The sequence below is a fragment of the Somniosus microcephalus genome, chromosome 30, assembly GCF_052327205.1.
Source record: "Somniosus microcephalus isolate GS21.2 chromosome 30, FLI_Smic_1.0, whole genome shotgun sequence".
Taxonomy (NCBI): Eukaryota; Metazoa; Chordata; class Chondrichthyes; order Squaliformes; family Somniosidae; genus Somniosus; species Somniosus microcephalus.
Window position 1 is genome coordinate 32,162,162 of NC_141016.1, and position 24,013 is coordinate 32,186,174.

General features: G+C 49.1%; 1 pseudogene; it reads left to right on the top strand.

Moving 5' to 3' along the window:
• Positions 1–24,013, top strand: part of LOC147098100 (scavenger receptor cysteine-rich domain-containing protein DMBT1-like) — a 72,571-nt pseudogene that overhangs the window by 37,421 nt on the left and 11,137 nt on the right.

Sequence of the window (24,013 nt, forward strand, 5' to 3'; positions counted from 1 at the left end):
GGATCGAGAGCGCTGGCAAAAGAGCCCGGCACTCAAGGGAAATGCCTGGGCTTTTGGTGTACAGCCGACCCTCTGTGGCGGGGGGGGGGGTGTTCAGGAGGCCGGGGGGGAGAGGGTAGGCGACACTCCATGGGGGTGTGTTCAGGAGGCCAGGGGGGAGAGGGCTGGTGACACACCGCGGGGGATGGTGTTCAGGAGGCCAGGGGCGGGAGGGCAGGTGACACTCCGCGGGGGTGGGGGTGTTCAGGAGGCCGGGGGCGGGAGGGCTGTCGACACTCCATGGGGGGAGCGGTGTTCAGGAGGCCGGGGGCGAGAGGGCTGGCGACATTTTGCGGTGTGGGGGGGGTGTTCAGGAGGCCGGGGAGGGGAGGGCAGGCGACACTCCACGGAGGGGTGTTCAGGAGGCCAGGGGGGAGAGGGCTGGTGACACTCTGCGGGGGGGGTGTTCAGGAGGCCGGGGGGGGGGAGGGCTGGCGACACTCTGCGGTGGGGGGGGTTGTTCAGGAGGCCGGGGGGGAGAGGGCAGGCGACACTCCACGGGGGGGGTGTTCAGGAGGCCGGGGGCAGGAGGGCAGGTGAAACTCCGCGGGGGGGGTGGGTGTTCAGGAGGCCGGGGGGGAGGGCAGAAAACACTCTGCGGAGGGGTGTTCAGGAGGCCGGGGGGGAGAGGGCAGGTGACACTCCGCGGGGGGGGGGTGTTCAGGAGGCCGGGGGTAGGAGGGCAGGTGACACTCCACGGGGGGGGGTCGGTGTTCAGGAGGCCGTGGGGGAGGGCAGACAACACTGGGGAAGGGTGTTCAGGAGGCCGGGGGCGAGAGGGCAGGCGACACTCCGCGGCGGGGGGGTGTTCAGGAGGCCGGGGGGGAGGGTAGGCGACACTCCATGGAGGGGTGTTCAGTAGTCCGGGGGGGAGAGGGCAGGTGACACTCCGGGGAGGTGTGTTCAGGAGGCCGGGGGCAAGAGGGCAGGCAGGCAACGAAAGACCTCAATTACTGCAGCAACAAAAATGGCCGCCCTGCACCTCGCCTTTAAATTGTGCCTCCCCGGCTGCAGGTAGGCCCCCCTGACCCCCTCAGACATAACGTCAGGCGGTAAGTCAGGGGGCGCTCCCAAAGATCACAGCTGGGACGCGAGCTGGGCACTACACACGGCAATGACATCATCGCTGGCGGCGCAGCGCCGTGGGGTGCTACCGGTTAGTGCCACCACTAACCTCCCACGGAATTTTTGCAGGAGGCGTGGGCGGTGCCGTGCCCTGGCGCTTGTTGCTTTGTGCCCCATTAGCACTCTCTTAGCAACCCATTTGTTCCCCTATGGTGACATAATGGCACAGAAGGAGGCCATTCAGCCCATCGAGTCCGTGCCGGCTCTCTGTAGAGTAATCCAGTCAGTTCCATTCCTCCGCTCTAGCCCCGTAACCCTGCAAGTTTATTTCCCTCAAGTGCCTATCCAGTCTCCCCTTGAAAACATTGAGGGGTCGATTTTCATTAAGCTGTCGGGAAGGAGGCGGGACTACAACTTTCGTGTTTTAGTCCCGCCTACATCGACGTCCGGCCAATACACGCGATTTTCCCTTGAATGACCTTGTTGAGATTGCCCAGCCCAGTGGGCTCAGCAGGACAATTAAGGGCCACCCGGCAACAGGTGACGTCACAGACTGAAATTTCATTTGTCAAGAGGTCTTGACAGATGAAATATCAGTGTTTCACGGTTGTTTGAAGCTGTCAAACACTGACAGTCTGACTTCTAACCTGCGTCCTTCTATGCAGACTCAGTACTGTCACCGGCAATGAAAGCTGAAGGCTGTCACTTTTGACAGCTCGCAGCCATTTTGCTTTCAGTGCCGGCTGAGTGATGGACTCCCGAAACCTAGAGGAAGAAAGGCTGTTAAGGTAAGTACAGGTAATTTAAACTTCTTTACATACTTTAGACACACCAAACACACTTACCTTTGCACTCATGCACCCATCACTCACCTGAACACCGAAATCGCGACCCCTCCAAGTCCTTCAACCCGACGGCCCGCCTGCTCTAACCTGGCGTGGTTTGGAGCCGTCAGGAATCCCACACGACACCCCTCAAAATAGGGATTATGTTAAAAACTGCCTGTTAACTACCTGTTAACAGGCAGTTAATTTGCACTAATCCCTTCCTGCCTCGGGTCGGCGGGTCCCAATGTGGGGCGGGTACCCGCCTCCTCTGGAACGTACGCAGAGGTGGGTTTTGGGCGGGATGGTGTCGGGACCTCCGAATTGGGGATTTTTGCCACCCGCACGCCTAAAAGCCCGCCTCACGGCACGCTGAAAATCTAGACCTGAATGTCTCTGCTTCCACCACTTCTGTCGGCAGCGAATTCCAGATCCTCGCCACTCACTGCATAAAATTTTTTCCTCACGTCCCCCCTGTATTTCTTGCCCAAAACCTTAAATCTTTGTCCCCTAGTCCTTGTACCATCATCTAGTGGGAACATCCTTTCCCCGTCTAGCCTATCCAAACCTGTCCTAATCTTGTACACCTCAATCAAATCAATCTCGGGGCGCTACTACTGAAGTTCGCAGCGCTACGTGCAACAGCATCACACGTGGTGGCACGTAGCACCGCGTCATTGCAGGCCTCCTCCCCTGATTCAAGGGGAGCGGCCTCGCGCATCCCGCACCGGGGAGCGCCGGGCTGACCGATGACGGCCGGCACCCCACAAACAAAGTGAGAGGGGGCAGGTGCTGGCAGTCGGCCAAATAAAAATGGCTGCTCGACACCTTCCCTTTAAGTAGCGCCGTCGCCGCTGCCCAAAGGCCCCCTGACCCTGTCGCACATATCGTGCGTTGATAGGTCAGGGGGCTCAAGGGAAGTTTGCGGCCGGGGATGATGTCATCGCCGTGGGGCGCTAGGGGATTTGCGCCCCGTAAGCGAGAGGCGCAAACCAACCCAATTTCGCCCCCCCCCAACGAGATTCCAAAATATCACTGGACGTTTATTTAATTTTTAAACGAGTCCCAGTTTGTGTCCTTTTCTGAGTTTATTATTCTCTTTCTGCCCAGCCCATTCTCTCCTGAACACTCCGGATTCCTGCCCAGGGGTCAGCAGACTGTGAAAGTGTGAGGAGTGTCACAGCTAAACCCAATCCACAGACTCACTTTCCAGTCGGGCTGATTGGCGAGTCAGGACTGGTCTTTTCCCCTCTGTCCCTGCCTCAGGGGCGACTACCACCACTGTACCATGCAGCTGAGACTCCACACTGACTGCTTTTTCTCTGGGCTCTGCTAAGCATACAGGAAGAGGTTCACAGAGTTTCAGTTTCACAATTACTGCAGCAGCGAATACCAGTGTCTGATTGGAGGTCGTAGCCTCCTAGTGGGTCATATGACACTGAGGTCTTTTGTGGAGTTCAACTGTTTAATTGGTCTGGAGAAGCAGAGAGGGAGGTAAGTGTGTGAATTATTACCTACACCAGGAACTGGCTTGTCTTTGGTACGTAGGTTTTGTGGTTAAATATGTCTGTCTAAGATTGGTTTACAAATCCAGCCAAATGCTCACTAAAGACGTGGCCAATCGTAAAACTTGAACTTGAAAAACGTTAGTGCTGAGAAACAATCTTACTGGCTTCGGGAGGGATTGCCAGCACGCTGCGGGGCACAGGTAACAGGTCAGTCGAAACATTTACTTTGTGGGGCCCCGGTGTTGTGTCTCCTTGTGTTCTTATTACTATACAATAATACAGACACATTTAACTCAGTTGTATTCAAGCTTTTATGATGTTGCTGCCGCATGGTGCGGAGTGATACAAGATGTCCGACCTTGCACTGCGCACACCTTTCATAGTGTGCCACATAGCAATATAAATACACTCACCAAAGTAGTTCCATATAACGATGTAACATGTACTTCCATTTAACGATGTAATAATATAACGATGTAACATCCCTCTTTCTCAAAAAACTAAAACATGAGATTCAATTTAATTAAAAAAGAATATCTAAACTATTATTATCAAATACAAAGAATCGTGAGTTTTCTTTTCTTATTCGCGATATCGCTCAGGTGGTTGGATGTTGTCCCTCCATCTTGTGGATTTGGTGGTGACCACTCCTCTCTGTGGTGTTTTGGTGTGTTCCGCTCTCGTTGTTGTTGTTGCTGTCGCACTTGGAGTTGGAGTGTGCATGCTCGTGGTTGTTTGATTTTTGGCACTTGTTTCTGGCATTGTTCTGCTTATGGTAGCTGGTGTTGTCAATGTTGCTGATATTGTCTGCTGCATGGGAATGGAGAAATGCAAGCTGAGAGCCAGATCAGCTGTATACTGGATACGCATGTACAAAAATATCACCAGTTCAGGTGAAGGTCTGATGTGGAGTCTGTTCCGTCTGTATTGGTTACCAGGTTCGGTCTCTACGAAGTAGGATCTTGGAGTTTCAGCTTTTCCAATGACCTTGGCTGGATTCCAGGTTTTCAACACCGGGTCTTGCACATGCACTGATTGCCCATTCAGCAATTCTGGTAGCATCTTTGCATGTTTATCGTAATGTTTGCTTCCTACGACTTGTGCTTCTGCCAGCTTCTGTCTGAAGTCCTCTGGTCCTGGGGAGGATGTATTTTTGCTGGTAGAGTAGTCTTAAACTTCCTCCCATTCAGCAATTCCGCAGGTGATTTCGTGTCTGCTTTCAGTGGTGTTGATCTGAGTGATAGGAGGGCAAGGTCTTGGTCTTCCCCCATCTCACTGTTTTGATGAGAGTTCTCTTGACAGTCTGGATCTGTCTTTCGATGAACCCGTGCCCCCTTTGGAAATGTGGGGATGAGGTTACTATTTTGAACCCATACTTTTCTGCCACAGCTCTGAATTCACTCGATGTGAACTGGGTTCCACTGTCACAGATTACATTTTCCGGGATTCCTTGTTTAGCAAACAAGCTCTTTGCAATTCTGGTGGTAGTTGTGGTTCTCAGATCTTTCATCCTTCTCACAAAAGGCAACTTGGAATAGTAACCTGTCCCTATGAGATACCATTCTTGATTGCACATGAAGAGATCTGCCCCAACAGTGTGTCATGGTCTTGGTGGTATTTCATTAGGTATCATCTCCTCTTTCTGTTGTGTATTTCTGTATTTCTGGCATATACCACATGCAGAAACCATCTGTTCGATATTTTTGTACATGCCTATCCAGTATACAGCTGACCTGGCTCCCAGCTTGCATTTCTCCATTCCCATGTGGCCTTCATGTATTAGATGGAGAAGTTCTGTCTGAATCGTCTTTGGCACGATGATCCTCGATCCAGCAAGGAGAATACCGTCTTCTATTTCGATGTCATCTCTAATCATCCAGTATTGACGAATTGTCGCCTGTACCTGCTGGATTCTCTCCGGCCACCCCTGTATCACTTGTTGTGTGAGTAGTTGCAATTCCTCATCTTTGCTAGTCTCATCTCTGATTTGACTGAGCTCTGAAGGGGTAACACTCACTAGGTGATGGATTTTTACTGTTAGGCCCTCCACCTCATGTTTTTCATGTGGTGACAATCGAGACAACGCATCTGCTAGCACCATTTCCTGTCCTGGCTTATATTTAAGCGCGAAGTCATAGCTTTGGAGCCTTAGAAGTAGTCTTTGCAGTCTTGTAGGTGCTTTACACAGATTCTTCTTGTAGATCTGTTCTACTGGACGATGGTCACCCTCTATTGTAAACTACCTTCCATACAGGTATGTATGGAAGTTCTCACATCCATACACTACTGCTAATAGTTCTCTTTCTATGTTGGCGTATCTCGTCTTGGCTGATGTCAAGGCCTTTGATGCGAAAGCTATTGGCTTTCCTTCCTGCAGAAGAGCTGCCCCTAATCCTCTGGTAGAAGCGTCTACTTGTAGAGTGACTGGTTTTCTTCTGTCATAATATGACAGACTTGTTTCTTTGCACAACAGTTCTTTAAGTTGTTTGAAATTCCTTTCATGTGATTCAGACCACTGGTATTCGGCGTCTTCTTTCATTAACTCTCTGAGATTTATTGTATGTTCCGACATGTTTGGGATGAAAGAACTCATGTATTGGACCAAGCTGAGATGACTCCTCAGCTCTTTCTTATCTTTGGGTGGTTTCATTTCCGCAATCGCCGCAATCTTCTCAGGACTTGGCTATACTCCCTCTGGTGTGTAAATCATACCGAAGAATTGGCATTCCTTGACTTTAACAATGCACTTATCGGCATTTAACTTGATGCCAGCCTTCCTGGTACGCTCCATGGCCTCATGTAGGTGAATATCATGGTCTCTTTCATCTGCTCCATAGATCTGAATATCATCAGCTATTCCTATAGCTTCTCCACAGCCTCTGTATGTCTCATCCACTTTCTGTTGAAAGATATCTTGACTGACCTTTAACCCGAATGGTAGCCGCAGGAATTTGTAACGCCCAAATGGTGTGTTGAATGTTGTCAGTGTTGTTGATCCCTCAACCAACTTCACGTTCCAATATCCATTTCTGGCATCTAGTTTTGAGAAAAACTTGGCTCCTGCCAATGATGGCATAATCTCCTCTAGCATTGGGGTGGGATAGTGGTCCCTCTTTATCGCCTAGTTTAGATCTTTGGGGTCCAAACATATTCTGAGACGCCCGTTTCGCTTTTCTCGTACCACAATTGAGTTTACCCAGTCTGTGGGTTCAGTGACCTTTGCGATCATTCCCTTTTCTTCCATCTCCTTCAGCTCTCTTTCAAGCTTTGTCTTCAGCTCGATGGCTACTTTTCGTGGAGCATGGATAATGGGCTTTACCTCTGGATCGATGGTGATGTGGTATTGGAAACCTCCGAAACATCCCACTGTATCATCGAAACATTCCTGATACATGTCTATCAAGTCTTTTTTACTCTTGATTTGTGGATGATTCTCCAGCGGGGTGTTGCTGTCTATCCTCAGTGACGTTTCCGTCAGCTCGTGATTCACTGAGATCAATCTCAACTTCTCGCAGCTGTTTAATCCCAGGATCGCTGGCCCCTCAGTGTCGGTGACATAGAATATACAGTTGATGTTCTTTTATGTGTCCCTCTGACAAAGGTTATTCCAAGTTGTTTAATCTCACACCACCTGTATGCTGTCAGCGTGACATTACTTGCCTTTAAACAACCATTTTTCGGGTAGCCATCTTCTCTCAAGTTTTCGGGAATGATCTGCTGGTACAGTCTCAATGGGAGAATGTTGCTCTGAGCCCCTGTGTCCAGCTTCAACTTTAAGTTGATGGTTGTGGGCTGACCTTTGACCCTCTGTTCGATTTGGATGATGGTGTGCAATTCTCTCTTCGGAGTATTTTCCACTCTGGACATCTCGTGAATCTGTACCTTTATGGTTTCGATGTTTAGTGTATTGTCATGACCATAATCATCGTCATCCTGTTCATCCATGGCATGGATATTGTGTTTCTTTCTCTGGTTCTGCTGTCCGCCTTTATTTTTGATGTATGTTCCTTCTTTCTTCGTTCTACACCTCTTTTCCCAGTGGTTTAGTTTGCCACATGCATTGCAGCTTGTTCCATATGCTGGACATTTCCTCCTGTCTGTATAATCGTGCAGTCTTCCACAGTTTCTGCACATGTTTCTCCCGTTGTCATGTGCATGTCTTTGGGTGTTGTACTTTTCTCTGACTGTACCCACTCCGTTGTCCGTCTCAGAAGCCGTCCGCATGTCAGCCGTTTGAGAAATCAGCGTTCTCATTTGCTGCTTCATGGCTTCATGAGCTCTCGCAGTATCTATAGCCTCTGTTATTTCGAGCTTTTCTTTCCCTATCAGGGCTTTTTGTACCTCTGCATGCGCTGACCCCCATATCAGCTGGTCCACAAGCCTTTCCTCCATTTCCTTAAATGCACACTTGCTGGCTTCATTTCTCAGCCTTGTCAGGAAATTGTCAGCTGCTTCACCGGGTTCCTGCCTTAGACTCTGGAATTTGTATCTGTGTATACGGTGATTGGATTTAGGCTCTAGATGGTTGTTGAATTTCTCAAAGATTGTCGCAGGGTTTTCCTTTTCCACTTCAGTCAAACTCCAGCTATTATACAAATCTAAACCTTTTTCTCCTGTCCACAACAGAATGTAACTAACCTTTTCCTCGTTGGCAGTACCCTTCAGGAAGTTTTTGAATGTAAGGTCACATTTCTGTTTGAACTTGCAGAATGCCTTTACTATATCATCGGCTTCCTAGTTCGTGAGGGGTTGCATTTGCACAGTCAATGCAGCAGCAGCCGCCATCTTAGTTGCCCGTACGATTAACGCTCAATCACCGCAGACACCGCCACTCGCGATCAGCTCATATATTCAATTTTCGTCTTGTTCGTATGGCACAAGTTGTACTCACTTATACCGCTTCCACCATGTTGTGTCTCCTTGTGTTCTTATTACTATATAATACAGACACATTTAACTCCGTTGTTATCTTGCTTTTATGATGTTGCTGCCACATGGTGCGGAGTGATACAAGATGTCCGACCTTGCACTGCACACACCTTTCACAGTGTGCCACTTAGCAATGTAAATACACTAACCAAAGTAGTTCCATATAACGATGTAACAAGTAGTTCCATTTAACGATGTAATAACATAATGATGTAACACCCGGTATTTATTTATGCTCCAGAATTGCGATGGTGTAAATGTTGAGTGTTTTAGTGCTGATCCACATGTTGACCAGCAGCGGACCGGGGAAGCAGCTGCTCCCTGGCTCTGTTTATAATCTTCTACACTTCCCCTCAACCGATGTTCTCTCAAACATACTTCATATTAAAGTTCCCTCAGAAGTGCTGCACCCAGATTTTCTTCACTTGTTCCCAGCTTGATAAGAAACATACAATTGTGGAAGGTTATTGCACACATTACTGTTTCAGCCGAACCTGTTTATAGAATGGAAGCACTTCAATCCTTTTAATCTACAACTTGTTTTTCAGCTTCGCAGGAACTTAGTTAGCAGAATTACTGTGTGCCTTTGTTTTCGAATAACTGGAGATAGGGAGTGCCACTCCCTATCACTTTGTCACTTTAGCACCGATCTCTGCCAACTAGTAACTTAGAGCATCCCAAGGCATCAATGTCTGCGGGAGAGGAGGGAGAAGGGAAAACAATGGCTGTGGAAGTTCGACTTGCAGAATGTTACGGCACAGACACAGATGACTTGGCTCTTCAAGTCTATTCGAAGAGCAGGGGAGTTCTCCCCAGTGTACTGGCCAATATTTACCCCTCAACAAAACAGCTAAAGCAGATTACCTGGCCATTATCACATTGCTGTTTGTAGGAGCTTGCAGTGCGAAAATTGGCTGCCACATTTCTTACATTACAACAGTGACTTTGGGTCGTCCTGAGGTTGTAAAAAGCGCTGGAGAAATGCAAGTGATTTTTCATACAATGCTGCCATCAGCACCATTATATACCTTCCTGCGTACTGCCACAACACTGCTCTAGTGTGGGGGGGAAAGCATCAACAAACCAGCGTTCCTGCTCAAGGTTAGAATGATAGAATGATGCAGCACAGAAGGAGGCCATTCGGCCCATCGTGCCTTTGCCAGCTCTCCAATTAGTCCCACTCCCCCGCTCTTTCCCCATAATCCTGCAAATTTTTCCCTTCAAGTATTTATCCAATTCCCTTTTGAAAGTTACTATTGAATCTGCTTCCACCGCCCTTTCAGGCAGCGCGTTCCATTTCACAACAACTCGCCGTGTGAAAATTAGAATTGCAGAATGTTACAGCACAAAAAACAACTCCTCCCGTTGCCTCAGGCTCTTTTGCTAATCACCTTAAACCTGTGTCCTCTGGTTACCGACCCTTCTGCCACTGGAATCAGTTTCTCCTTATTTTCTCTATCAAAACTGTTCATGAATCTAACACCTCCATCAAATCTCCTCTTAACCTTCACTGCTCTAAGGAGAACAACCCCAGCTTCTCCAGTCTGTCCATGTAACAACAAAAACAACTTGTATTTATATAGCACCTTTAAAGTAGTAGCATTTCCCAAGACACTTCACAAGAGCGTTTTCAAACTAAATTTGACATCGAGCCACATAAGGAGATATCGGGACATTTGACCAAAAGCTTGAACAAATAGATCACTTTCAAGAAGCGACTTCAAGGAGGAGAGAGAGGCGGAGAGGTAGAGAGGTTTATGAAGGAAATTACAGAGCTTGGGGCCGAGGTAGCTGAAGGTACGGCCACTAATGGTGGAGCGATTAAAATCGGGGATACGCAAGAGACCAGAATTGGAAGAATGCAGATATCTCGAAGGTTTGTACAGTTGGAGGAGGCAACAGAATAGGGAGGGGCGAGGCCATGGAGGGATTTGAAAACAAGGATGAGAATTTTGAAATTGAGGCGGGAGCCAATGTAGGTCAGTGAGCACACGGGTGATGGGTGAAAGGGACTTGGCTGCCCCGTGTCCTAACACACACTGAGTTTTGGATGAGCTCAAGTTTCTGGAGGGTGGAACATGAGAGGCTGGCCAGGAGAGCGTTGGCAGAGTCAGGTCTTGAGATAAGAAATGTATGGATGAGGGTTTTAGCAGCGGATGAGCTGAGGCAAGGTTGGAGATGGGCAATGTTACAGAGGTGGGAATAGGCGGACTTGGTGATGGCATAGATATGTGTTCGGAAACCCATCTCGGGGTCAATTATGACACCAAGGTTGTGAACAGTCTGGTTCAGCTGAATTGAAATAAATATTAAAAAAAAAAAAAAAAATTAAAATAACTGAAGTCCCCCATCCCTGGAACTATTCAGGTCAATCTCCTCTGCACCCTCTCCAAGGCCTTGACATCCTTCCTAAAGTGTGGGGCCCAGAATTGGACACAATACTCCAGCTGGGGCCTAGCCAGTGTTTTATAAAGGTTTAGCATAACTTTCTTGCTTTTTTACTCTATGGGGGGAATTTTAACGCAAAAAAACAGGTGGGTTAGGGTCGGGCGGGAAATTAAAGTGTTAAAAGTCTGAATCCGGACCCCAATCCTCCCACTTCCGGTTTTACCAGAGCCGGGTCAAAGGGCAGCGGCCAACCTGCTCCCAGGAGACGGGTCATTAATTTAAATATTATAATGAGGCTGGTGGGCCTCAGATTGAGCTGGGATTTTAAATTTAACTCTGGCTGGTCTCGGGTTTTTAAGGCCTCGTGTAACCTGCCAGCTAAAGTAAGGCAAGGACTGCTGGATCCGGGAGGTAAGTGCCTTTACCTTTACTTCCTTGATCCAGCGTCCCATCTAACCCACCCCCCGTGATCGCAGGCCCCCCCACGAGGCCTCCGACCCACCCTCAGGCCTGCGACCACCCCCACCAGGCCTCCGACCCCCCCCCAGCCCACCAGGCCTCCGACCTCACACCCCGGTCTCCGACCCCCCCCAGGCCTCCGACCCCCTCACCAGCCTTCCGACCCCCCCCAGGCCTCCGACCACCATCCCCCGGCCTCCGACACCCCACCCACCCGGCCTCCGACCCCCCCCGGCCTCCGATCCCCCCACCAGCCGTCCGCTCTCCCCCCAGCCTCCGCCCCACCCCCACAGGCCTCTGACCACCCCCAGGCCTCCGACCCCCCCCAGGCCTCCGAACCACCCACCAGACCTCCGACCCCCCCCAGGCTCTCGACACCACCCCCCCGGTCTCCAAACCCCCCCCACCAGGTCTCCGACCACCCCCGTCCTCCGATCACCCCACAAGGCCTCTGAAGCCCCCCTCCAGTCCTCCAACGCCCCACACCAGGCCTCCGAACCCCCCCACCCACCAGCTGTCCGACCCCCCCACCAGCCCTCCGACCACACCCCGGCCTCCGACCCCCCCTACCAGGCCTCCAAACCCCCCACCAGGCCTCCGACACCCCCCCCGACCTCCGGCCCCACCCCCCGGCCTCCGACCCCCCCACCAGGCCTCCGACCCCCCCACCAGGCCTCCGACACCACCCCCAGGCCTCCGAACCACCCCACCAGGCCTCCAACCCCCCTCCGCCCACCAGGCCTCCGAACCCCCCCCCCCACCAGGCCTCCGAACCCTCCACCAGGCCTCCGAACCCCCCACCAGGCTTCCGACCCCCCCACAAAGCTTCCCCCTGCATGCTCCTCCGGCCCTCTGATCAGCCGCTCTGGCCCACGAGTGATTTTGACCCCCCACCACCACCCCCGGCCCACACGCGATCCCTCCCTCCTCACTGCAGCCTAGTGCCTCAGGCCTACCTCCCCACAGCCAGCCAGCCTCTCCATCTAGCTGGCTGCAGGTGGGAAATAGGTTTCCGATACAAATCAGACCCTACCATTTAATTTGGCCGAGTCTGTGCCGCCTCTGAACCCCCCTCCCACCCCCTCCCCGAATGTCAACCTGCTTCCCCATTAAAATTCAGGCCTATTCCTCTATTAATAAAGCCCAGGATCCCGTATGCTTTTTTAACAACCTTCTAAACTTGTCCTGCCACAGAAAGTATTATTTAAATGGTGAGAGATTGGGAAATGTTGATGTACAGAGGGACCTGGGTGTCCTTGTACACCAGTCACTGAAAGCACACATGCAGGTGCAGCAAGCAGTTAGGAAGGCAACTGGTATGTTGGCCTTCATTGCAAGAGGATTTGAGTACAGCAGCAAGGATGTCTTACTACAGTTATACAGGGCCTTGGTGAGACCACACCTGGAGTACTGTGTGCAGTTTAGGTTTCCTTGCCGAAGAAAGGATATATTTGCCATAGAGTGAGAGCAGCGAATGTTCACCAGACTGATTCCTGGGATGGCAGGACTGTCGTATGAGGAGCGATTGGGTTGACTAGACCTGTATTCACTAGAGTTTAGAAGAATGAGAGGGGATCTCATTGAAACGTTTAAAATTCTGACAGGGCTAGACAGGCTGGATGCAGGGAGGATGTTTCCCCTGGCTGGGGGGTCTAGAACGAGGGGCCACAGCCTCAGGATACGGGGTAGGACATTTAGGACTAAGATGAGGAGACATTTCTTCACTCAGAGGGTGGTGAACCTGTGGAATTCTCTACCACAGAAGGCTGTGGAGGCCAAGTCATTGAATATATTTAAGAAGGAGATAGGTAGCTTTCTAGGCACAAAATGCACCAAGGGGTATGGGGAGAGAGCGGGAATATGGTATTGAGATAGATGATCAGCCATGATCACATTGAATGGCGGAGCAGGCTCGAAGGGCCGAATGGCCTACTCCTGCTCCTGTTTTTCTATGTTCTATGTGTATATACAGCCCCAGGTCTCTCTGTTCCTGCACCCCCTTTAAAATTGTACCATTTAGTTTATATTGCCCCGCCTCATTCTTCCCACCAAAATGCAATTTTACAGGCGACTGTAAACAGAAGAATGAAAAAAAGTTCTAAAGACCAATCCGAGGGGAATGCCAGTGGCCAGATCGCTCATGTGCTTCCAATTGAAAAGCTTCACCCTTTCGATGAGACTTGTCTTGGTCCAGGCAAGCAGGAGTTGAGAGGGACCCCAATGAGCCGCTCTGTGGAGCCGCCTCTCCAACCTTCAGCTCATCACACTATCTGTGTTATGGTAAGAGAGACAAATCTGTGCTAAAGACAAAATGGACTGGAGTGACTAAAGATTATAAAAAAATTAAATACATGCCATGGATTGTCGTGCATTCAGTTACACACCGACCACACCTGCAGGAAGGGGCACTGGCAGATGTGGCTGTTGTACAGAAATATACGGTCTGCTTTCTTTTCCAAGACATGTTCCACCATCACTGACACTTTATCCCTCATCAGGTAGAATCATAGAATCGTGGAAACTTACAGTGAAGAAGGAGGCCATTCGTCTCATCGTGCCTGTGCTGGCTCTTTGAAAACCTCTTCTGTGCAATAGGCCTGCAACATACTGCAGACATTCGCTCAGCGTACTGGAACTCATTTCCCAGCAACACGACACACCCCTCATGTTATATACCAACCTCGGGTTTTGAATTGGTTCTGAGAGGTGTCACTGAGCAGGGTGCTATCTCGGGGAAAGCCTCAGGCTGCATCGTGCCCGAGTGTTGGTGTTCTGGCTCTGGCTGCACGCTGCAGGTGTGGTCGATGCAGGTGTGGTCGCTGCAGGCGATTGTATTGAGGCAATTTCATTTCAGCATAAAGCATGACAGAAACAGACATTGTGGGAAAGTGTTACAGGTGACAGGTAAATTCGTGTGATGCCGTGTAACTCAGTGTAACTCCATGTGACTCCCTGTACCCCTTCCTTGCAGGCCTCTGATGTTCATGCAGGATATGTCATTCCTTTCCGAACTCCAAATGCTGAGCGGATCTGGAGTACAGACCATGTGAAAATGCCATTCTCTAACCTCAGCTTGCAAATCAAGAAGAAATCAGGATTGGTAATGACATTTTTGTCGAATAATGATTGACTGAGAATCGACATTAATCGCACTGTCGATGTTTAAGGCATTCTAGAAATGAATATGCCACATTTTCTGTCATCCAGTTTTCTCACCTCATCTTCAGCAGGTGGTCACTCCTCACTGGGATATGGTCCCCGACTAGCCTCCATTTCCTCCCACGTTTCTCATGTGGGAACCTAGATAGTGAGTGGTGACTATGGATGATGGCAGAGCCAAACCTGACCCCGTCCTCACCACATGTCCACACTCGAGCCCTTCCTGGCATCGGTCAGGCAGCGGATGGCGGTCAGGTGGGGGATGGCGGTCAGGCGGGGGATGGCGGTCAGGCGGGGGATAGCGGTCCGGCGGTGGATGGCGGTCAGGGGTGGGGAAGTTGTTGAGCCACCTGCTCCTCTGCCTCTGCCAGTGTGTTCAGAACATCAGAACATAAGAATTAGGAGCAGGAGTCTGACACACGGCCATTCGGCCCCTCGAGCCTGCTCCGCCATTCAATAAGATCATGGCTGATCTTCGACCTCAGCTTCACTTTCCCGCCTGATCTCCATATCCCTCGATTCCCTAGAGTCCAGAAATCTATCGATCTCAGCCTTGAATATACTCAATGACTGAGCATCCACAGCCCTCTGGGGCAGAGAATTCCAAAGATTCACAACCCTCTCAGTGAAGAAATTCCTCCTCATCTCAGTCTTAAATGGCCGACCCCCTTATCCTGAGACCATGCGCCCTAGTTCTTGACACTCCAACCAGGGGAATCAACCTCTCAGCCTCTACCCTGTCAATCCCCCTCAGAATCCGATGAGACCACCTCTCATTCTTCTAAACTCCAGAGAATATAGGCCCAATCTACACAATCTCTCCTCATAGGACAGCCCTCTCATCCCAGGAATCAATCTAGTGAATCTTTGTTGCACCGCATCTAAAGCAATTATATCCTTCCTTAGATAAGGAGATCAAATTGTGCACAGTACTCCAGGTGTAGTCTCACCAAGGCCCTGTACAATTGTAGCAAGACTTACTTACTCTTATACACCAAACCCCTTGCAATAAAGGCCAACATGCCATTTGCCTTCCTAATCGCTTGCTGTACCTGCATGCTAGCTTTCTGTGTAGCAGTCATCCGGATAATGCTGGAATCCATTATTAAGGAAGTGGTAACAGGGCATTTAGAAAATCATAATATGATTAGGCAGAGTCAACATGGTTTAATGAAAGGGAAATCGCGTTTGACAAATTATTAGTGTTTTTTGAGGATGTAACTAGCAGGGTAGATAAAGGGGAACCAGTGGATGTAGTATATTTGAATTTCCAAAAGGCATTCGATAAGGTGCCGCATAAAAGATAAGGGCAGACCGAAGAACATAGGAACAGGAGGTGGCCATTCAACCCCTCAAGCCTGTTCCGCCATTCAATTGGATCATGGCTGATGTGTATCTGAACTCCATTTACCCGCCTTGGTTCCGTAACCCTCAATACCCTTGCCTAACCAAGGTGGCAAACCTTTCCTTTCCCTTTTTCTCTGTAAGGATGGATTTGACACCATCACTGACCTGGCTGGGATTGATGCAGAGTTTGGGCAGCAATCTATCGCTCTGTGGTTTAATACATCAGCCCCCTCTGTCCCCGGAGTTTACAGATAGTGTTGGTCAATGTCACCAGATGGCTCATTGATAAAGGAACAGCCTGAATGCTTCTGATGCACTCCCTATTTATACCGGATGTACACCCACTGTGCACCCGATGTACTCCCGATGTGCTCCCACTGTACTCCTGATGTGCTCCCGATGTACACCCGAGCCATATAAAGCAGAAGGTGCTCTACATCGAGTTAGCCACTCTCAGCCGCTGTTCATTGGAAACAATTGTCCTCGGCTCCCCTGGGTTATGCAGGGGAGAATTGGCGAGGGCTCCTGCTCCTGATCATTATCCAAAACAATTGTCTGTGAGATGAGCTGTGGACAGGATGACCTCCACAAGTAACCTGCAGGCAATCAAGGAAGAACGGTCACAAAGCTCCTGATGCCCCTGGAACCTTCATTAGAGATGGGGAGGGCGAAGAAAGAGATAAATAAATTAGGTTTACATGTAATGAATGTTGTAACTCAGTGTATTGACTTAGAAAAAAGCAACATGTGAGGGGGTTGTGTTGTAAACTGCAGCGCATTCATTGTTTTTCAGTGCCATCTTGAATTAAAGGTTAAACGTTGGGACATTATTAAAGAGGCTCTGAAAAAGACCGCCTTCACAACTTCAAAGGATTTAGAGGTAAAAGTCTTGACTATTTTCTTAGTTTTTCGCTTAAACCGCCGTCCCCAACAGGACTCCAGTTTAACAGTAGCATCAAACTATTCCCAATTTTAACATCCATTTCCTCATTCTCTATTTCTAATTGCTGAGCTATGTGCTCATCAAGCTGAAGGATGTTAGTGCTGGGTAGAAACCTTCCATTTCAGGCACCCAGTTTCAACATCAAACACTCCCAGGGCAGGTACAGCACGGGTTGGTTACAGAGTAAATAGCCCTCTATACTGTCCCATCAAACAGTCCCAGGGCAGGTACAGCACGGGTTAGATACAGAGTAAAGCTCCCTCTACACTGTCCCATCAAACACTCCCAGGGCAGGTACAGCCCGGGTTAGATACAGAGTAAAGCTCCCTCTACAGTGTCCAGCTCCCTCTACAGTGTCCAATCATACACTCCCATGGTAGGTACAGCCCGCGTTAGATACAGAATAAAGCTGCCTCTACACTGTTCCATCAAACACTCCCAGGGTAGGTACAGCTGGGTTAGATACAGAGTAAAGCTCCCTCTACACTGTCCCATCAAACACTCCCAGGGCAGGTACAGCACGGGTTAGATACAGAGTAAAGCTCCCTATACACTGTCCCATCAAACAGGACCGGGGCAGGTACAGCACGAGTTAGATACAGAGTAAAGCTCCCTCTACACTGTCCCATCAAACACTCCCAGGGCAGGTATAGCACGGGGTTAGATACAGAGTAAAGCTCCCTCTACACTGTCCCATCAAACACTCCCAGGGCAGGTATAGCACGGGGTTAGATACAGAGTAAAGCTCCCTCTACACTGTCCCACCAAATACTCCCAGGGCAGAAGCAGCATGGGGTTAGATACAAAGTAAAGCTCCCTCTACACTGTCCAATCAAACACTCCCAGGGCAGGTACAGAACGGGGTTAGATACAGAGCAAAGCTCCCTCTACACTGTCCCATCAAACACTCCCAGGGCAGGTGCAGCATGGGTTAGATGCAGAGTAAAGCTCCCTCTACACTGCCCCATCAAACACTCCCAGGGCAGGTACAGCACCGGTTAGATACAGAGTAAAGCTCCCTCTACACTGTCCCATCAAACACTCCCTGGGCAGGTACAGCACGGGGTTAGATACAGAGTAAAGCTCCCTCTACACCGTCCCTTCAAACACTCCCAGGGCAGGTACAGCACGGGTTAGCTACAGAGTAAAGCTCCCTTTACACTGTCCCATCAAACACTCCCAGGGCAGGTACAGCATGGGTTAGATACAGAGTAAAGCTCCCTCTACACTGTCCCATCAAACACTCCCTGGGCAGGTACAGCACGGGGTTAGATACAGAGTAAAGCTCCCTCTACACCGTCCCATCAAACACTCCCAGGGCAGGTACAGCACGGGTTAGATACAGAGTAAAGCTCCCTCTGCACTGTCCCATCAAACACTCCCTGGGCAGGTACAGCACGGGTTAGATACAGAGTAAAGCTCCCTCTACACTGTCCCATCAAATAATCCCAGGGCAGGTACAGCACGGGGTTAGATACAGAGTAAAGCTCCCTCTACACTGTCCCATCAAACATTCCCAGGGCAGGTATAGCACGGGGTTAGATACAGAGTAAAGCTCCCTCTACACTGTCCCATCAAACACTCCCAGGGCAGAAGCAGCTTGGGGTTAGATACAGAGTAAAGCTTCCTCTACACTGTCCCATCAAACACTCCCAGGGCAGGTACAGCACGGGGTTAGATACAGAGTAAAGCTCCCTCTACACCGTCCCATCAAACACTCCCAGGGCAGGTACAGCACGGGTTAGATACAGAGTAAATCTCCCTCTGCTCTGTCCCATCAAACACTCCCTGGGCAGGTACAGCACGGGTTAGATACAGAGTAAAGCTCCCTCTACACTGTCCCATCAAATAATCCCAGGGCAGGTACAGCACGGGGTTAGATACAGAGTAAAGCTCCCTCTACAATATCCCATCAAACACTCCCAGGGCAGAAGCAGCATGGGGTTAGGTACAGAGTAAAGCTCCCTCTACACTGTCCCATCAAACACTCCCAGGGCAGGTACAGCACGGGTCTAGATACAGAGCAAAGCTCCCTCTACACTGTCCCATCAAACACTCCCAGGCAGGTACAGCATGGGTTAGATGCAGAGTGAAGCTCCCTCTACACTGCCCCATCAAACACTCCCAGGGCAGGTACAGCACGGGTTAGATACAGAGTAAAGCTCCCTCTACACTGTCCCATCAAACACTCCCGGGGCAGGTACAGCACGGGTTAGCTACAGAGTAAAGCTACCTCTACAGTGTCCCTTCAAACACTCCCAGGGCAGGTACAGCATGGGTTAGATACAGAGTAAAGATCCCTCTACACTGTCCCATCAAACACTCCCAGGGCAGGTACAGCACGGGGTTAGATACAGAGTAAAGCTCCCTCTACACCGTCCCATCAAACACTCCCAGGGCAGGTACAGCACGGGTTAGATACAGAGTAAAGCTCCCTCTGCACTGTCCCATCAAACACTCCCTGGGCAGGTACAGCACGGTTTAGATACAGAGTAAAGCTCTCTCTACACTGTCCCATCAAACACTCCCAGGGCAGGTATAGCACGGGGTTAGATACAGAGTAAAGCTCCCTCTACACTGTCCCATCAAACACTCCCAGGGCAGAAGCAGCATGGGGTTAGATACAGAGTAAAGCTCCTTCTACACTGTCCCATCAAACATTCCTGGGCAGGTATAGCACGGGGTTAGATACAGAGCAAAGCTCCCTCTGCACTGTCCCATCAAACATTCCCAGGGCAAGTACAGCATGGGTTAGATGCAGCGTAAAGCTCCCTCTACACTGCCCCATCAAACACTCCCAGGGCAGGTACAGCGTGGGTTAGATACAGAGTAAAGCTCCCTCTACACTGTCCCATCAAACTCTCCCGGGGCAGGTACAGCATGGGTTGGATACAGAGTGAAGCTCCGTCTACACTGCCCCATCAAACACTCCCAGGGCAGGTACAGCACGGGTTAGATACTGAGTAAGGCTCCCTCTACACCGTCCCATCAAACACTCCCAGGGCAGGTACAGCACGGTTTAGATACAGAGTAAAGCTCCCTCTGCACTGTCCCATCAAACACTCCCTGGGCAGGTACAGCACGGGTTAGATACAGAATAAAGCTCCCTCTACACTGTGCCATCAAATAATCCCAGGGCAGGTACAGCACGGGGTTAGATACAGAGTAAAGCTCCCTCTACACTGTCCCATCAAACACTCCCAGGGCAGGTATAGCACGGGGTTAGATACAGAGTAAAGCTCCCTCTACACTGTCCCATCAAACACTCCCAGGGCAGAAGCAGCATGGGGTTAGATACAGAGTAAAGCTCCCGCTACACTGTCCCATCAAACACTCCCAGGGCAGGTACAGCACGGGGTTAGATACAGAGCAAAGCTCCCTCTACACTGTCCCATCAAACACTCCCAGGGCAGGTACAGCATGGGTTAGATGCAGAGTAAAGCTCCCTCTACACTGTCCCATCAAACACTCCCAGGGCAGGTACAGCACGGGTCAGATACAGAGTAAAGCTCCCTCTACACTGTCCCATCAAACACCCCCAGGGCAGGTACAGCACGTGTTAGATACAAAGTAAAGCTCCCTCTACACTGCTCCAAATGTGTTTCAGCTTGCAACCTCCGATGTACCTCTTGTAAATAATAATAATTATACTTCTGGGGATGGCTGGGTGATCTGAAGGAGCAGCGGGATTTGGGGGGTTCAGGTTCACGAGATTATGGAGCAGCACCTCCAGTGGATACCACCACAAAAGAAGCGGATGGAATGCTGGATGTTCTGGAAATAGTTACAGAATATCAAAGTGAGGATGTAATGGTGAATTTATATCAAACCACAGTAATAGCACAGTTGGAGAACTGTGTACAGTTTTGGGCTTCAGACTAAAGAAAGGATGTTCAGGCAATAGCGAGCCTGCAGTGTAGATTGACTGGGATGCCGGCTGTATGAGGAAACACAAATACGAAGAAAGGCTTGGAGAAATTGGAGCTGGTTTTGTTACAACAGAGGAGATTAGGTGATGATTGGATAGAGGCATTTATAATTATGAAGGGATCATAAAATTATACAATGGCAACAACATGGGAGAAGGCCATTCAGCCTGTCGAGCCCGTGCCAGCTCTCTGCAATAACAATTCAGCTAGTCCCACTCCCCCACCCTTTCCCCGTAGCCCTGCAATATTTTTTCCTTTAGGTATTTTTCCAATTCCCTTTTGAAAGCCGTGATTGAATCTGCCTCCACTACCTTTCAGGCAGTGCATTCCCGATCTTAACCACTCGCTGCGTAAAAAAGATCTTCCTCATGTCGTCTTTGGTTCTTCTGCCAATCACCTTAAATCAGTGTCCTCTGGTTCTCGACCCTTCCACCAATGGGAACAGTTTCTCTCTATCTACTCTGTTCAGACTCCTCATGATTTTGGATAATTCTATCAAATCCACTCTCAACCTTTTCTGCTCTAAGGAGAACAACCCCAGCTTCTCCAGTCTATCCACGTAACTGAAGTCCCTCATACCTGGAGTCATGCTCATAAATCTCCTCTGCACCCTCTCCAAGGCCTTGCCATCCTTCCTAAAGTGCGGTGCCCAGAATTGGACACAATACTTCAGTTGAGGCCGAACCAGTGTTTTATACAGGTTCATCATAATTTCCACTTTTGTATTCTGTACCTCTCTTCATGAATACAAAAACAAAATACTGCGGATGATGGAAATCTGAAATAAAAACAGAAAATGCTGGAAATACTCAGCAGGTCAGGCAGCATCTGTGGAGAGAGAGACAAAGTTAACGTTTTGAAAATTCTGTTTCTCTCTCCACAGATGCTGCCTGACATGCTGAGTGTTTCCAGAATTTTTTGTTTTTATTTATTTGTTTTAATGGGATGTGGGCATCGCTGGCAAGGCCAGCATTTATTGCCCATCCCTAATTGCCCTTGAGAAGGTGGTGGTGGTTTTACCTCTATTCATGAAGCCCAGGATCCCATAAGCTTTTTTAACTGCTTTCTCAACCTCCCCTGCCACCTTCAACGATTTGTGTGCATATACCCCCAGGTCAATCTGTTCATGCACTCCCTTTAGGATTGTACCCGTTTAGTACCCTTGAGTGCTGCACTGTCGGAAATGCTGTCTTTCGGGTGAGATGTTAAACCGAGGCCCCGTCTGCTCTCTCAGGTGGACGTATAAGATCCCATGGCACTATTTCGAAGTAGAGCAGGGGAGTTATCCCCGGTGTCCTGGCCAATATTTATCCCTCAATCAAGATTCATTAAAACAGATGATCTGGTCATTATCACAGTGCTCTTTGTGGGTGCTTGCTGTACGTAAATTGGCTGCCGTGTTTCCCACATTACAACAGTGACTACACTTCAAAAGTACTTCATTGGCTGTAAAATGCTTTGAGACGTCCGGTGGTCGTGAAAGGCGCTATATAAATGCAAGTCTTCCTTCTTTCTTTATATTTCCTCTCTTCATTCTTTCTACCAAAATGTATCACTTCACACTTTTCTGCGTTAAATTTCATCTGCCACCTGTCCATCCTCTTGAAGTCTATCCCTATCCTCCTCACTGTTCAATATAATTCCAAGTTTTGTGTCATCTGCAAATTTTGAAATTGTGCCCTGTACACTCACATCCAAGTCATTAATGTATATCAAGAAAAGCAGTGGTCCTAGAACAGACACCTGGGGAACACCACTGTGTAACTCCCTCCAGTCCGAAAAACAACCGTTCACCACTACTCCCTGTTTCCTGTCACTTAGCCAATTTTGTATCCATGCTGCCACTGTTCCTTTTATTCCATGGGCTTCAACTTTGCTGGCAAGCCTATTATGTGGCATTTTGTCGAATGCCTTTTGGAAATCCATGTACACCACATCAACCGCATTGCCCTCATTAACCCTCTCTGTTACCTCATCAAAAAACTCAATCAAGTTGGTTAAACACGATTTGCCTTTAACAAATCCATGCTGGCTTTCCTTAATTAATCCACACTTGTCCAAGTGACTGTTACTTTTGTCCCTGATTATTGTTTCTAAAAGCTTCCCCACTACTGAGGTCAAACTGACTGGCCTGTAATTGCTGGGTTTATCCTTACACCCTTTTTTGAACAAGGGTGTAACATTTGCAATTCCCCAGTCCTCTGGCACCACCCCCATTTCTAAGGAGGATTGGAAGATTATGGCCAGTACCTCCACGATTTCTTCCTTCACTTCCCTCAGTGTCCTAGGATGCATCCCATCCGCTCCTGGTGACTGATCTGCTTTAAGTACAGCCAGCCTTTCTAATACCTCCTCTATCAATTTTTATCCCATCCAGTGTCTCTACTACCTCCTCCTTCACTATGTCTTGGCAGCATATTCTTCGTTGGTGAAGACAGATGCAAAATACTCAAATTATCACCTCAGCCATACCCTCTGCCTCCATGAATAGGTCTCCTTTTTGGTCCCTAATCGGCCCCACCCCTCCTCTTACTACCTGTTTACGATTTATATGCCTACAGAAGACTTTTGGATTACCTTTTATTTTGGCTGCCATTCTATTCTCATACCCTCTTTTTGCCCCTCTTATTTTCTTTTTCACTTCTCTTCTGAACGTTCTATACTTAGCCTGATTCTCAGCTGTATTCTCGACCTTACGCACTCTTTTTCTGCTTCATCTTACTCGCTATCTCTTTTGTCATGCAGAGAGCTCTGACTGTAGTTGCCCTACCTTTCCCCCTCATGGGAATGTACCTCGATTATACCCGATCTATTTCCAGCCCATTGCTCCATTACAGTTTTGCCTGCCAATCTTTGATTCCAATTTACCCGGGCCAGATCTGTTCTCAACACACTGAATTTGGCCTTCCCCCAGTTAAACATTTTTACTCTAGATTGCTCCCTGTCCTTTTCCATAGCTAATCTAAACCTTATGATACTGTGAACACTGTTCCCTAAATTTTCCCCGAATAACACTTGCTGCACTTGACCTACCTCATTCCCCAGAACCAGATCTAGCAATGCCTCCTCCCTCGACAGGCCGGAAACTTACTGATCAAGAAAGTTCTCCTGACCACACTTCAGAAATTCTTCCTCCTCTCTGCCCTTTACATTTACTATACCAGTCTATATTAAGGTAGTTGAAGTCCCCCATTATCACTACTCTATAGTTCTTGCATCTCTCTGTAATTTCCCTGCAAATTTGCTCCTCTATATCTTTCCCACTAGTTGGTGGTCTATAGAATACACCTATAGTGTAATGGCACCTCTATAGTTTATTAACTCTAACCAAATAGATTCTGTCCTTGAACCCTCCAGGACATCATCTCTCTCCAGCACTAAAATTTTCCTTAACCAATATTGCCATCCCACCTCCTATCTTTC